The sequence below is a fragment of the Sylvia atricapilla genome, chromosome 1 (assembly GCF_009819655.1).
Source record: "Sylvia atricapilla isolate bSylAtr1 chromosome 1, bSylAtr1.pri, whole genome shotgun sequence".
Taxonomy (NCBI): Eukaryota; Metazoa; Chordata; class Aves; order Passeriformes; family Sylviidae; genus Sylvia; species Sylvia atricapilla.
In genome coordinates this window covers 69075317-69088587 of record NC_089140.1, presented here as the reverse complement: position 1 = coordinate 69088587, position 13271 = coordinate 69075317, and positions in this window count along the sequence as shown.

Sequence of the window (13271 nt, the reverse complement as noted above, 5' to 3'; positions counted from 1 at the left end):
CCTGGTAGCTCATTACAGTTTAGGACATGGGATGAGGACATTTTTCACAATGGCAGGAGCCTTTCTATATGGCAAACAAGCTGGTTCTTGAAACATGCTTCAAAGTGCAGCTGTGCCCCTCCATAGCTCATTGCTGCCAACTCTGTCACGACTTTCCTGTGCAGCACTGGTGCCTTGGTCATTGACCCTGCTGGCACAAGAAGGGCAACAACTGCACAAGGTCTTCTGCTTTAACAACAAATGATGTCCCCACAGCTCGATTAGTGGTAGGAACTCTTAGAGCTCTGGTGGTAATGAGGGCAGTAGGGGCTTCCCAAAACTAAGGAGAGATACACACACCTTGTGAACCAATATGGCAGCCAGAGGGCAATTGCCATAGATGTCCCAGCCACTGTCTTCCTTGTGCTACTTGCTCCAGTTAATTCTGGTGGTTTTTAACAAATGCAGATTTTATAATGTTTGAAGTAAGGATTGAAACAAAGATCTGGGGGCTGGACATGCAAAATACTGTTGTTTGAATTGCCTAAATAAGGGTTCAGTTGCTTATTTTTGGCATGCTTTTAATCTTGTTGGAGTAACCTAGCACAATCTCTGAGCATGCGAGAGGTAATGTGGTGGTTGTTTGCTCAGAAGTATGTATGCAGCTTCCAAGAAAGCCAGCAGGGCTGCACATGTGCGTCTGTGGGAATGAATTCCCATCTCCCATGTAAAACACATAATTCTTGAACAATCACTGGAGACAAGACCCACCATTCCCTATCCATCAAAATGTTTTGTGCTAAGTGGTGGGAAACAGTCTGACAAATGGCAGGTGATTTAAAACTTCTTTGTTGAAAATTGATGGCTATTCCAAGAAGGCTACAGTGTGCATCAGATGCTGATGCAAGACATAAGCATCTGACCCGCCTAATAAACATGAAAAGAACGTGATGTGTGAGCCAGCAGAATGAATGCAGATTGTAGGTCACACCTCACACCAGATGTGTCCCACAATGAAGACAAGTCTTCAGGTCTGAGCAGCTCTTTTCTGGGCTGACCAGTGGATAATGTGCAGAAAGGGTGTGGTGGGACAGGTGTAGTGCTTCACGCATATACTGAGGACATTCACTCTTTGTGCAAATAGGTATCTACATTAGACCGACTTGATTGTGGTTGGGTGCTTCATTGTAGGAGGGAGCTGCCATAGTTTTGCCTAAATCCCTTCCTCCTCCTCTGCCCTCCCACTGAGTTTGGATTTATTTCACTGATGCAAACCTCAGTGACACCTTGAGTGGGCTTTAAGTGATTGCACCTTACTTTGCATTGCAAGGGCCTAAAAGCACCATGATTCTGTAACTCAGCAGAAGGCCTTTACAGTTACCTCCGTCTGGAGGGGTATTATCTTTTTTGTCTGCTCTCAGCTGTTCTTTTACAATTGGTGAAATATATTCTTCTTTTAGTTTTAAGTAAATGTGATTTTCCTGTTTAGGATAATTTATAATCTGAAATAGCCATATTTCTACACAAAATAGCACCTAACAACATCTTCATGGGTTTAATGAAAGTTCTTTATAAAAAAAGGCTGTAAGTCAAATTAAAAATCCCTGGCAGCAAATATGCACAAACCTGTCAATAACACTCTGCTTGTTTGCATTTTTCAAACAAGTACTTTGTTGCCTTTCATAATACAGTAAAAAACATACTCATGTTTAAAAAACTCTAACAAAATTGAAGGCTTCAGGATATAGTGGGTTGGAAAACAACCCATGATGCCTCTGAGAGGAAATACTTCTATTTCTTTAAATAAAAGGGAGCATGAAAAATGCTGTACAGCTTGAAATTGAATAGAAATTGCAGAAAATTACGATGTGAGTGTATGCATTTGTTGGTGTTGACTCAGAGAGGTCTTTTGGCTCTTTAGTGGCTCACAGCTGGAAAACGTTTAGAGATAGGGAGCCTTGTTATTAGTTTCTCCTATCATGTCTCATGGGTAACATCAAAAATACAATATGGCTTTATTCCGCTTTGTCACTCCATTAGATTTCCATTTAAACTTCCATCTTAGCATGAGCTTTAAAACAGAGCCTTGATTTGCATATTCTCCTGTACTACAGCAAAAGCTGTGAGAACCATTACGAAAACACAAACACAGGTTTGAGTTATGACCATTTTTAGATGATTCAATTAGCTGCTAATAGGTGTTCAGAGTGGTATGTTGTAATGGGAAGTCAGGTTGTAGTTAATGGCTACCATAAGTTAGAGGGGTGTTAAAAACAGCCGTCCTGCTTGGCTCAGCCATACAATCAGAGCTCTGTCTTACAAGTTAGCATGGCATCCTGAGCAGGCAGGAACCTGGGCTTTGGCTGGTAATTTTATTGCTTTCCCTACAGTGCTCAGTTGATATGAATAGGAATGGCTCTGTGGAACTGTGCAAAGAAGAGCCCAATTAACCCCCGATGATCCTCTGGAGGAATTCTGCATCCCTGTAGGGTGCTTGTTACTGCAATTATGTTTTCCATTATGGATTTTCTTTGGAATGTGCAACTCGCACACAAGAATCAGATAGCAGTGAGCATAACTTAGCTCATCACAGGCATGAAGAATGAACTCGTTGATGGCTTAGAATATTAAAACACGGTAGCCACAGTAGAAATTTAGAGAAATGGAAAGGAGACTCGTCATCTGATCTTTCCATCTGTGCTACATTTCAAAGATAATTTCACTATTCTGTTCAAACACGCGCTACTGTGTTACAGAATGTTCAGTCTTAGTCAGGATATTAAGTGATACATGATTATGAAAGGAATGGATATTACATGAAAAACACAGTGTACAGACAAATATATGGGGGTATTAACCATTGCAGGCACATTCACATGCCAGCATGTATAAATATAGTGGGGGTGTGACTTGCAATATGTCTGGTACTGAATCTGCTGATCCTACTAATTAATATTTACTTTTTGTATTACAACAGCATCCAGAGATCTCAATTATGGTTCAGCTGAGCTTCTTGCTGTACATGTGCAGAAAAAGGCAGGCATTGGCCCAAACAGCTCCCAGTCTTTCCAGATGGCGTAAATGAACAGAGATGGAGACAGGAGCAAAAATTTAAACTTAGCCAAGGGTGTGCCAAGCTGAGAGTGTGATCCTCAGGTCTGGGTGAGGTGTCTGAACTTCACAGGTGATACGCAGAAAGAATAAGGCATTTAAGGCAAGGAATGGCAGCAGTTACATAGCACTGTGCCAGCTAGCTGGTAAAATGTGGAGAAGGTTTGTTCCTCAGACCATTCTCTTTCCCAAGGCAGGATTTAGATCCTAGAGACCTATCCTGCAGCCAAATATCACAGCCATGTCCCTAGATGTAAGCTCCAGCCAAGGTTAGGGGACAGCTGGCTGCATGCACCACTGCTGCTGGAGAATCTCTTAACTTGCATCTCTCAAATGAGCACCCAGGGGTGTAAGGGCATCTGCAGGAGAAACAGGTGATGTTGTCTCTCAGTCCAGCTACTGCATTTAATCCAGGGAAGCATGAGGAAGATTTGCAGAGCATAGAACGAGGAGATTGGAAGCTCCGGCTCCCCTTCCTAACCCAGCTGTGCTCATCCCTCTTGTTCCAGACATTTTTCCTCCCCCACATCCCATTACTGGAACAGAGTTCTTGGGGCAGCCTACAGAAAATGAGTAGAGGGCCTTACAAACTGGAAAACATGAATATTGAAATAAAAAGTTAGTGAGTGAATATGCCCAGGGCAAGAGGAGGAAGACTGAGCAATGTGCCTGAGAGGCAATTTAGCAGGGAGGGGCCAGGCCTAATTAATCTCTAGGATGAGGAGGTGGGTCAGGCGACAAGTGTAGCACTGAGCATGCCTCAGGCTGAGCCTCGCTTTCAACACCTGGTTTATTAATACTCAGAGAGCAGTGGCAATGTGCATGGGGAAAAACTGGGTTTGGGGTGTGGCGGTGATCTTCTCTTCTTCCTTCCTTAAGCAAAGATGTCCCACGCAGCCAGACCAGCACAGATCTTCAATTTAAGAGGCAGCCATGGCAGGGTTTTTAGTTGCACCATTGCAGGCTATGAAGTTGCATGTAGGTATTGACTGTACTAGGTGGCAGTGCTGCTATGATACATAAATACTTATTAGGGGGAAAGAGGGGAAAAGCTCTTTGAGTTCTGGACCACAATCCTGACATTCAAAGCTGGAGGTTGGGTTATATTGCTAGTTGTACATCCACAGGGCTCTGCCACAAATGAAGCTGAGACAAGATCATCTGTTTCCACTGGAAAACATAGGATTTAGATGCATGGTTTTAGAGAAGTGCTGACCTTTCTTTAGTGTGTCACTCTAAAGATATTGCAGCTGCAAATGTAGCTGCCATTTCTGCTGACTCTGCTTGGCTGGGTCAGTGTTTTAGGCATGAACAACCTATGTGCATACAGACTTGCTTGCTTTTTGATTAAAAAAGAAAACTAGTCTGGAACATGTTGCATCTCCTCATGCCCTAAAAGTGGCAGATAGAAAGAAATGGGCTAAAAGTCTAAAACAACAGCAAAGCCCCTGTGACCTTGCAGCCATCAGCACGAATGAGCAGACAGTAGCTACAAAGCCCTGAGCCACACATAGAAATGGGAGAAGTTGACAGATCATTCTGCTCATTCACTGTTCCTGCTGTGAGATTGCTTCTTTCTAAATTTTCTGATGTGAAGGCTCAAGGGCTTGTTGCTTCATCTTAATGTCACTTAATATGACTTTGGTCTCAGAGATTTGGAAATGCTGTTGTAGCTTTCAGGGCTCGTTAAAATATGGCCTGGAAGGACTTCAGGAATGCATTTGGAAATTTTTGGAACAAAGCCTAAGGAGGTAGCTTAGCTCTGTGAATGTTGAGAGAGCCACTTACATTTCAGAAAGCTTCTCAACTGGTTTCAAAGGGGATATTAAAACATTTGAGAAGGTTCAGGGGAAAGTTACAAAAGCAACCTAGTGAAAAGAAACAAACAAACAAACAAACAAAAAAAGCCCTCACTACACCAAAAGATGGGAGGAGAGTTCTACTTATTTAGCTTTCAGACCATCCCCTTACCACAAGTTAAAGATACCTCAGTAGGATCAGTGATGCAATAGGAAGGGCTCTGCAGTTCAGTAGACTTGTAACAACAATTGGCCAGGAGTTGAAGCTAAACTCTCAGACTGAAAACCACGTCCACATTCTTAACAGTGAGGATGATTTACCATTGGAACAGCTTACTAGGGACTGTGGTAGGTTTTCCACGATTGCATGTTTGTTGTGGTTGTTTGTTCAACCACAGCTATGGAACTTCAAATAAGAATTACTTAGGATAATCTTATAGTCCGTATTGCTCCAGATGCCAGACAAAATGATCTCAGTAAGTCTCTCTGGCCTCAACATCCAAGCATTTGTGTAGGATGGGGAAGTTTATTTCTGCATTCTGGAACAACAACTGGCACAGGTGCTGATGTGGCTGCTGCTGATGTTAAAGAAAGCAAAGACTTGCAAGGGTTTGAGTCTCCCGGCACGCCACCTCAAATCCAAATAGACCAACCAGGTCTGAAGGGGACTGTACTGAATGTGACAGTACAGTCACATTGAAACATTGAAGAAACAGCACTTAATCAACCTATTCCTGGGTGGGTGTGATATCCGCAAACTGGAGCTGTGCTATCAAGATCTCTACAGAGTGCCTTTGATACTGGGAGAGAATAGGTTTAGTCTGGAAGACTGCTAAGACAAGGAGTGAAGCCCTCAGAAGTGAAGTTGACTTTGCACAGTTTGTGCTCTGTTTCGCAGAGCTACTGCTGCTGAAATGAAGCTGCACAGCTGCTGACAGGCAGGATGGAATGCTGAAGACTTTGATCAAAAAACAATTTCACATTTGAGTCCCACCCCTTTGGACCTGGTAGCGGAGTCAGAAACACTCCTGAAGAGACTTAGGCAGGAAATTTCTGCATAGCTTGTCTTTTTGAGCCAGAATCTCATTTACTGTTTTCTAAGGAGAACCCTTTGAGCTTCTGACAGCCTTTGAGAGCACTGGAGGGTGACTTGGGACCAAGGCCCTCAGATTACCATCTCATTTTACATATACACATATCCTCAGAGGTGTAGTATTTGAAAGGAAAAATGGTACAAAGTCTTTGAAAGCAAAGCTGCAGAAAAATTTTATCTTACAGTTGAAATCTGCCTTTGAAGCCATAAAACTCTGACCCACTATGGCACTGTGCAAGCAGCATCTGATGTTATTCTTAGCTGGCCACAGTGTGGAAAAGGACAGATTATGCATAGATGGATATTGCCTGCAAAATTACACTTGCCTCTAAGAGTTACACTCATGCCAGCTTGCCTGCAACAATAACAGGGGATGCATGCTTCTCTGAAACCTTCCCCTGCCTTTCCACACAAGCTGCTCTTCATGGTGGCAGGCTCAGCAAGCTGCAGGGCTGCAGCAACAAAGCAGAGGTCAGCGAGCTAAAGCAAACAAGCCCGCACACATCCATGCTCCATGAACCTCCTGCCAGGGCTTGAGGCAGAGACCAGCACACAGGTGGTGTGCTGACAATTCCCTGCTTTATTTTGCTGCATTACATGGAGCCAGAGTCCAAATGATGAGAGGGTGAGCAGCGTGTCTTCTCAGTGGAGTGTCTGTGGGTGAATTCAGAAAGATTTCTTTATCTTGGGGTTTGTATCAAGAAGCAGGACAGCTGGAAAAGGTATTGGGGCTAATACATTCTAATCAAAATAGTTGTGCTCCTGAGGATGTTAAATCTTCTTATAATCATTTATGAAATCAAAGACTGACTTCCTTTCTAAGTAGAAAGTTGCTTTCACCAGATGGGGGTGGGAAACAGGGGACTGAACCTGATTAAAAAAAGATCACCATTAAATGCCATTCTCCAGGAGAGAGACCTGCTGAAATGAAAGAGATTTATGTGTGAGATTTAAAGTGTCCTTGGTGTGGGAAGTCTATGCCAGAGGAAAGTTTGTTTGATAATTACACTGGGAATACAGGAAGGAAAGACTAATTCCTGTGCTATAAGGGAGGCACGGGTTGACAAGCACGAGAGAAGTGCAGGAATCCACATATGATTATTTATTAAGGAGTCCCATCTAGGTGCGCAGGGCTGTGTACAGTACAGAGCAAAAGAAACATGTGGAGATGTAGAGCATAAATTCCTCGTGCCTACAGGGAGGTAGAGAGGAAAGACTGATCATGTGTGATTAGACACTGAATGCTGGCTCTCAGGAAACAGGGGGTCAGTTCCTGCCTTGGCTGCAGGCTTCCTAGGGCTAGACATTTAATATCTTTGCTCCTGGTTTCCCATCTGTAAAAAGGGAAGAACATTTCTTTTGGCCTTATTTGTTTTGGTTGTAAGATCAAGAAGAGAAGTCTCTGTTCCAGCATGTGCATGTGCAGTGCCCAGCATGACAGGGGCTCCCCTTCTCCTCCGAGCTGCTCCGTGTTATGCTGATAGCAGTGCCTAAAGGGGAGGGAGAGACTGGGAACAGTGCTAGGTTATCTAGAGAGCCTTTGCCTCTGGCAAGGCAGAGAACTGTGTTTCTGACAAAGAGGGATATGGAAGGAGGTGGAGGTTGTAGGAGATAAAGGGTTGTGATGGGGATGGGAAACTGAAGTTGAAGGCTGAATCTTCTAAGTCCATTGAGGGATTATTTTGAGGGAGATTATCAGAATCTGAAGTCCTTGTAGGTGAAGCTTGGTAACAGCTATGTTGGCATAGCTCATGAAGCCCTTGTCACTTTATATTAGCTATAGAAGGGTGGGGTCATACCCTGTGGGAAGCCAGGAGAGCACAGTCTGCATTCTCCATTAGGAAAGGTCTTGAGGCTAGGTTCACTCTGGTTGTCCTGCCATGACTCTTTCCCCTGACATGATCCTTATTGTTACAGAAGTAGTGCTTCAGAGCACCAGGACAGCGAGGCAGAGTGAAGACATGTGGAAAGTGCCTGGGATGAGAGACTTCCCATCCCCAAAGACACCAATGGGATCTTATCCTGGTCAGGTGTCTTGGGCTGTTTCCAGTTCAGGCTTGATCTATTTCGTTGTGGAGTGGCAGTTTCAAAAGGGAGTTATGTGATACTCTGGTGTGAAAAGATTGGTGAGGGAGGGATGGAAAGGAAGAAAGTTAACCACAGAGGTGCTCCTGGTGTGTCTTTGGACTGCATTTCACCACAGAATGGACTTCTCACGATATTTGTGGTGGGACGTGGATGTCTAAGAGTCTCATGTCAGATGCATCATCCTAAAAAATGAGCAACCCACTCCAGTCTGTGCTCTAAACTGGAATTCTGAGACTGGCCTGCCTGACAGGGCTCTGTCTATGCCTGTGGGTTTGTCTGACACTGGAGACAGACCCCTCTCTGTCGAGGGAAAGTTGATTATTTCTAAGTTATTATTTCTAATTTGTCTAAAAACAAGTGTACCGATGTCTCATCCAAATCTTTATTTAGAAATTAAATGCACCTTCATTTGTAGGGAAAAAAGAAGTCTTAAGAAAGAAAAATGAAAGGCCAATAAAAAAATATTATTCCTTAGATATTTCAGGAGTTGCTAATTTGCCTTCTTTTTTCTCCCTTTCTCTCTCTCTCTCTGAAAGACCTGCCTAGTTATGAGTTTGAGAGTCTCAGGACTTGTCTACACAGGGAAATTTATCGGCCTAATTATGCCAGTGTAATCAGGCTGATAAATTTGCCTGTGTATACAAGCCTTGATTTTAAAAGCTCCATTGTCTTTGAGTGCAAACCTAGTGAGAAGTTTTGTTTAAGGGCCCTGAATTGTGCTTGCCAGCTGTGGGCTGACTGCCGAAGTCTTTGACCAAGTTTCCTCATTTCAAAGCAGTGGGGTTCTTTGGATACTAAAAGCCTGTATTAAATGAAACAGGAAAGTATCAAAGGAGTCATATTTTGCTGAAACAACTTGCAGCTTCTTGTGAAATGTATTGACAAGGGTGTATAGGTCACTACTGCCTCCTGCTCGGTGGAATGTCAGACCTGCTTCCATCTGTGTCTGTCTCTAGTCACTGGCCTAGCCACACATCTGGTACGACTAGCAGAGATTCCCCTTTAAGTAAGGGATGAAAAATTTGTGGGTTTGAAGGTGAATACTCAGAGATCTGTTCTTCTTGTAGTATAAGTGCATGGTAGAGATAGATAGAGGTTTGGAGAGCACATGAATTTTGTTTCGTTACATATCCTTGCCTTCTGTGGAATCATAGAGTCATTGTCAGGGAGGTAGAAGAACTCTGGGCAGTTTTGGAGAAAAAGAGTGTAGTTGTGCAGATTATCTATTTCTGTATACCGTGACTGTATGTAAAACCCACTGATTCTGCACATACAATTAGCTGACAGCTGTGAAGCTGGGTATTTCCAAAGGGAACACGCTATGTGGTCTTGTGGCTCAGGCCTGATCACTTCTCCACAGCTCTTTAAAAAAGCAAAAATCCAAATGAGTTATACTCCATTACAAAATGAGCTGGCTGAAATAATAGCCATCCCATTCCCTAAAACAGGTACTGTCCAAAATAAAGGGATGAATAAAGGGTTTCCATGTGCAGAGGAGTTTTGCTAATGGATGTTTTGTCCATCCTTAACTAGCAAAGATTTTGATTTCTCTGGCAGAGAAACAGGAGAGAGTTCCTCAGGAACATGGGCATAAGAAACAAAATTCTATTAAGTGATGTGTATGACAAATAGTCCTGAGAAAAGTGGGGAGGAAGAGCCTCTAAGAAAATGTCTGATATTTGAAAGGCTGAATTTGTGAGTGATGATACACATATTTGTGTTTCTTTTCCAGTGAGACTCTCAGGTGTATTCGTGTGCATGTAGAATTGCAGGATGTCACTGACAGACTTACAGGTTGATGACCTGGCCCATGTGGTGCTTGCCCAGGGCTGTGTATCCTTCTCTCAGAGAACTTTGTCTGCTGGGTGTCTGCCCTGTTGTCTTCCTACCAAACATGTCTACTGAATTCCTGCGGATGGGTTCAGATTTAACTGGTATTTACAGGAGCATTTTTCATTTCTTAGCCCATTTAAGATGGCTTTGTGTTCAGATGAACGCAGGTGAGACCTGGTTATGGTGCAGCAAATGCAGGACTTAGGGAGGAACAACCTAAATTTGAAGTCCTGGTGGGCTAAATTGGGCAGCAGTGCAAGTCAGGTTACATGCAGGTAGGAGGAGGAAGGGGGCATGTCTTGTTTCAGCTTGAGCTAAATCTAAATCACAACTAAAAATCTAAATCAACTCTAAATCACACCAGCTGGCAGGTATTGATTCCCTTTAGCAGGAACAGATATTTTCACATTTTCCATCCCCGAATTGGGCAGGGTACTTCTGGGAATGGAAAGTGTGAGCCTGACCCTGCTGGTCATGCACACGTAGGAAAGAAAGGACAGGGCACACCTCCCACCGCTCATGCAGGAAGATGTTTTGCCATTGAATCAAGTATCTCCATGAGCTGCAGATCCAGTGAAATGGGGTTTCCTCATGCCTGTTGGGTGTACTCTGGTTTTGTGAAAGCAGAGCTGCTGCTGCCGCCTTTCCTGCAGTTACAATTCCAATTTCTTCTGTGTGGATGCCTGTTTTCCAGAACTTGTGAGAACTTTGTGTCTCAGGAGGTGTTTGCCCCTCTGTCAAACTTGGCTGAAACTGGAAAACAGGTTGTAAAATTACTAGGGAGTCACAGGCACCTATGCCTTAGACGCAGCCTGTGTGCATGATTCATCCATTTAATTTTTACAGGTGGTGCTGAAAGATATCATTGAGATGCAGATCCAAATTGTTCACAAATGCCCCGGTGAGTGCAACAGGACAAGTGGAAGATGAGAAACAACATGTCACTGTAGCAGACGAGCGTAGGAGGGACACAAAGTAGCTGTTGGGTGACGGGGATGGTTATCAACAGGATTCTCTCAACGGGAAGCACGTCCTCTGTGCCCAGGAATTTGAGAGCTGTGAGACGCCTGCTTTTGGAAAAAAAAAAAAAAAAAGTTTTGCTACTGACAGGAGAGGGCACGTGGTTTTTGGAGTCCCATTCATCTTCCCAGTATGAGAAACCATTTCGTAAAGGAAAGAGATTACCTAATCATGCCTTGGCGTTTTCCTTTGTCCGCTTATCTCACATTTCCTAGCCACTGATGGATAGGTAAAGTCTTCCAGCCATGACGGGATGGAGTGCTGCGTACGTGGGTTGGTATGCAGGGCTGATCCAGCAGGACTTCTCCGTGCCCCGGCGATGTCAATGTGAGCTGCTGACAGAAGGGTCCAGCAGCAAGGTGCAGCACAACCTTTATCACATGTGAAGGGGCTAAGTGGAAACTCTTGAGATATTTTTCATCATCGTTTAAAAGAGTCTCCTTCTCATTTGTTGCATACTGATAAGTTAAGATCTCGTTAATGAACTTTGATTAAAACAGGTTTTTTCCGTTTAATTCTTACAGTTGTCTCTGTCTTAAATTTTTTGTCCTTGAAATTGTGTCTGTCACTGTGATCTGTGCACAGTTGAATAAAACAAGAATCCTGGAAAGACTGAAGGCTATCTGGCTTACCAGCTTCTCATATAACTAATGTAAATAATTTAAATTTTATTTTTGCTTATTTTTCCTTCCTAAATTTCAATATTAAGAGGTCTGGAGTGGCAGGGGCAGGGGGAAATCATGGGGCAGCAGAGTATTAAAAGCTTTTCCATAAACCTTTACATGACATAGGATCACCTGTCAAGGAATTTAGCTTATTTTTAATATTCATCATTCATATTCCTATACCAGCCAGGTGCCCCACACAAATCAGGGTTCTTTTCTGCAACAAATGATATAAACACATGGTGAGAGGCAGCTCTAGGCCCAAACACATTACAGTATAAATATCCTGGCAACAACTGACCGACTCTGTAGTTCTCTGTAATCTCAAAATACCTCTTTTGCTCTTGTGATAAGGTCAGTAATGGTCCTTCCCCAGGTAATTCAAGAAATAAAATTAAAAGACGGTGTACTGGTCTTTTACTGGAGCAATGTTTGAAAATTCTTTTTCATTAAAAAGAATTCCAGTACTATATCTATATTTTTACTAAGCTGGTGCAATGGAGAGATTTTTTCTAGATGAAACAGCATCTAAGAATATTTGTTCTTTGAAAAGGATAGAGAAAAATGTAAGTTTCCACATTTGGGCTGAGTAGGGCTCAAGACAATTCATTCACCTTGTTTAGCTGAGAAATTAATTTTGTGATTCTCTTCTGCATAGCAACATATAAAGTAAGAGCTCCTTTTTTGGCAGTATTTTTGCAATGAATCAGTAAAAAAAATCATAAGACATTTCAGGGATTTTAATAAATTTTCTCAAACATTCAGACTCATGAAAATTTTGATGGCTTGTGTGATCTCATATTTGATAGCATGCTCTGGGACTGTTTTTGAGCCCTCTAAGCAGTCTAATAATTTTATCCCCACTGCAATAATGGTATATATTTACTTTTCCAAGAAAAATGTGCTGTTCCCTATAAAGTGTCCATTACAGTTTACATCTGTTAATTTGAACTAATTTAAAATTACAATTTTAACCCAATTAGATTATTTTCTAATAACGTGATTATTTCTTTATAATTTGTGCAATTGGTAAAACAGATCCTAGTGGTCTTCTAGAAGAAGCAAGCATAATGAAAAATGGTACATGCATTTTATTTCTTACACAGTACAACTTTGCTCTGCTTCTGTGCTTTTCCACTAGTTTGTAGCTAGTACCATTCCTCACAGAACATTTTCACCCTACTTTTTCCTTGTAGATGTAAAATTTTGTTTTATTTTATTTTGACATCTGTAGTATTTTCCCTTCAGCTGCACAGCTTTTCACTGCAGCCAATGTGTCACATAACTTCTCTTACGCGTCTCCCAAAGTCCTGGGGGTCAGGCTGGAAAGTGAAAAATGCAGAGATCTAGGAATGGCTCAGCCAGCTGAAAGTTACGGGAAGGGAAAGGCTCCAGTTTCACTGAAGGAAAGAAAAAAAATAAAAAGAGAAGAAGAAGAAGAATGGCTCCTTTCAATGCAGATGGAGGCAGTCTGGCTGAGAGTCAGCGAGGTTTAAAAATCCGAGTGGTCCAATAACTGAAAATCTGTACAGATTCAAAGCAATATTTTAAATATTGAACAAGTGCAGATAAAAAAAAAAAAAAAAAAGGGGAAAAAAAAAAGTGATGATTTTTCCATTCTCCTGGTGCATATAGCCAACCATATTTCAAAACCAGGCAGTATTTCTTTTCCTCAAACCCTGA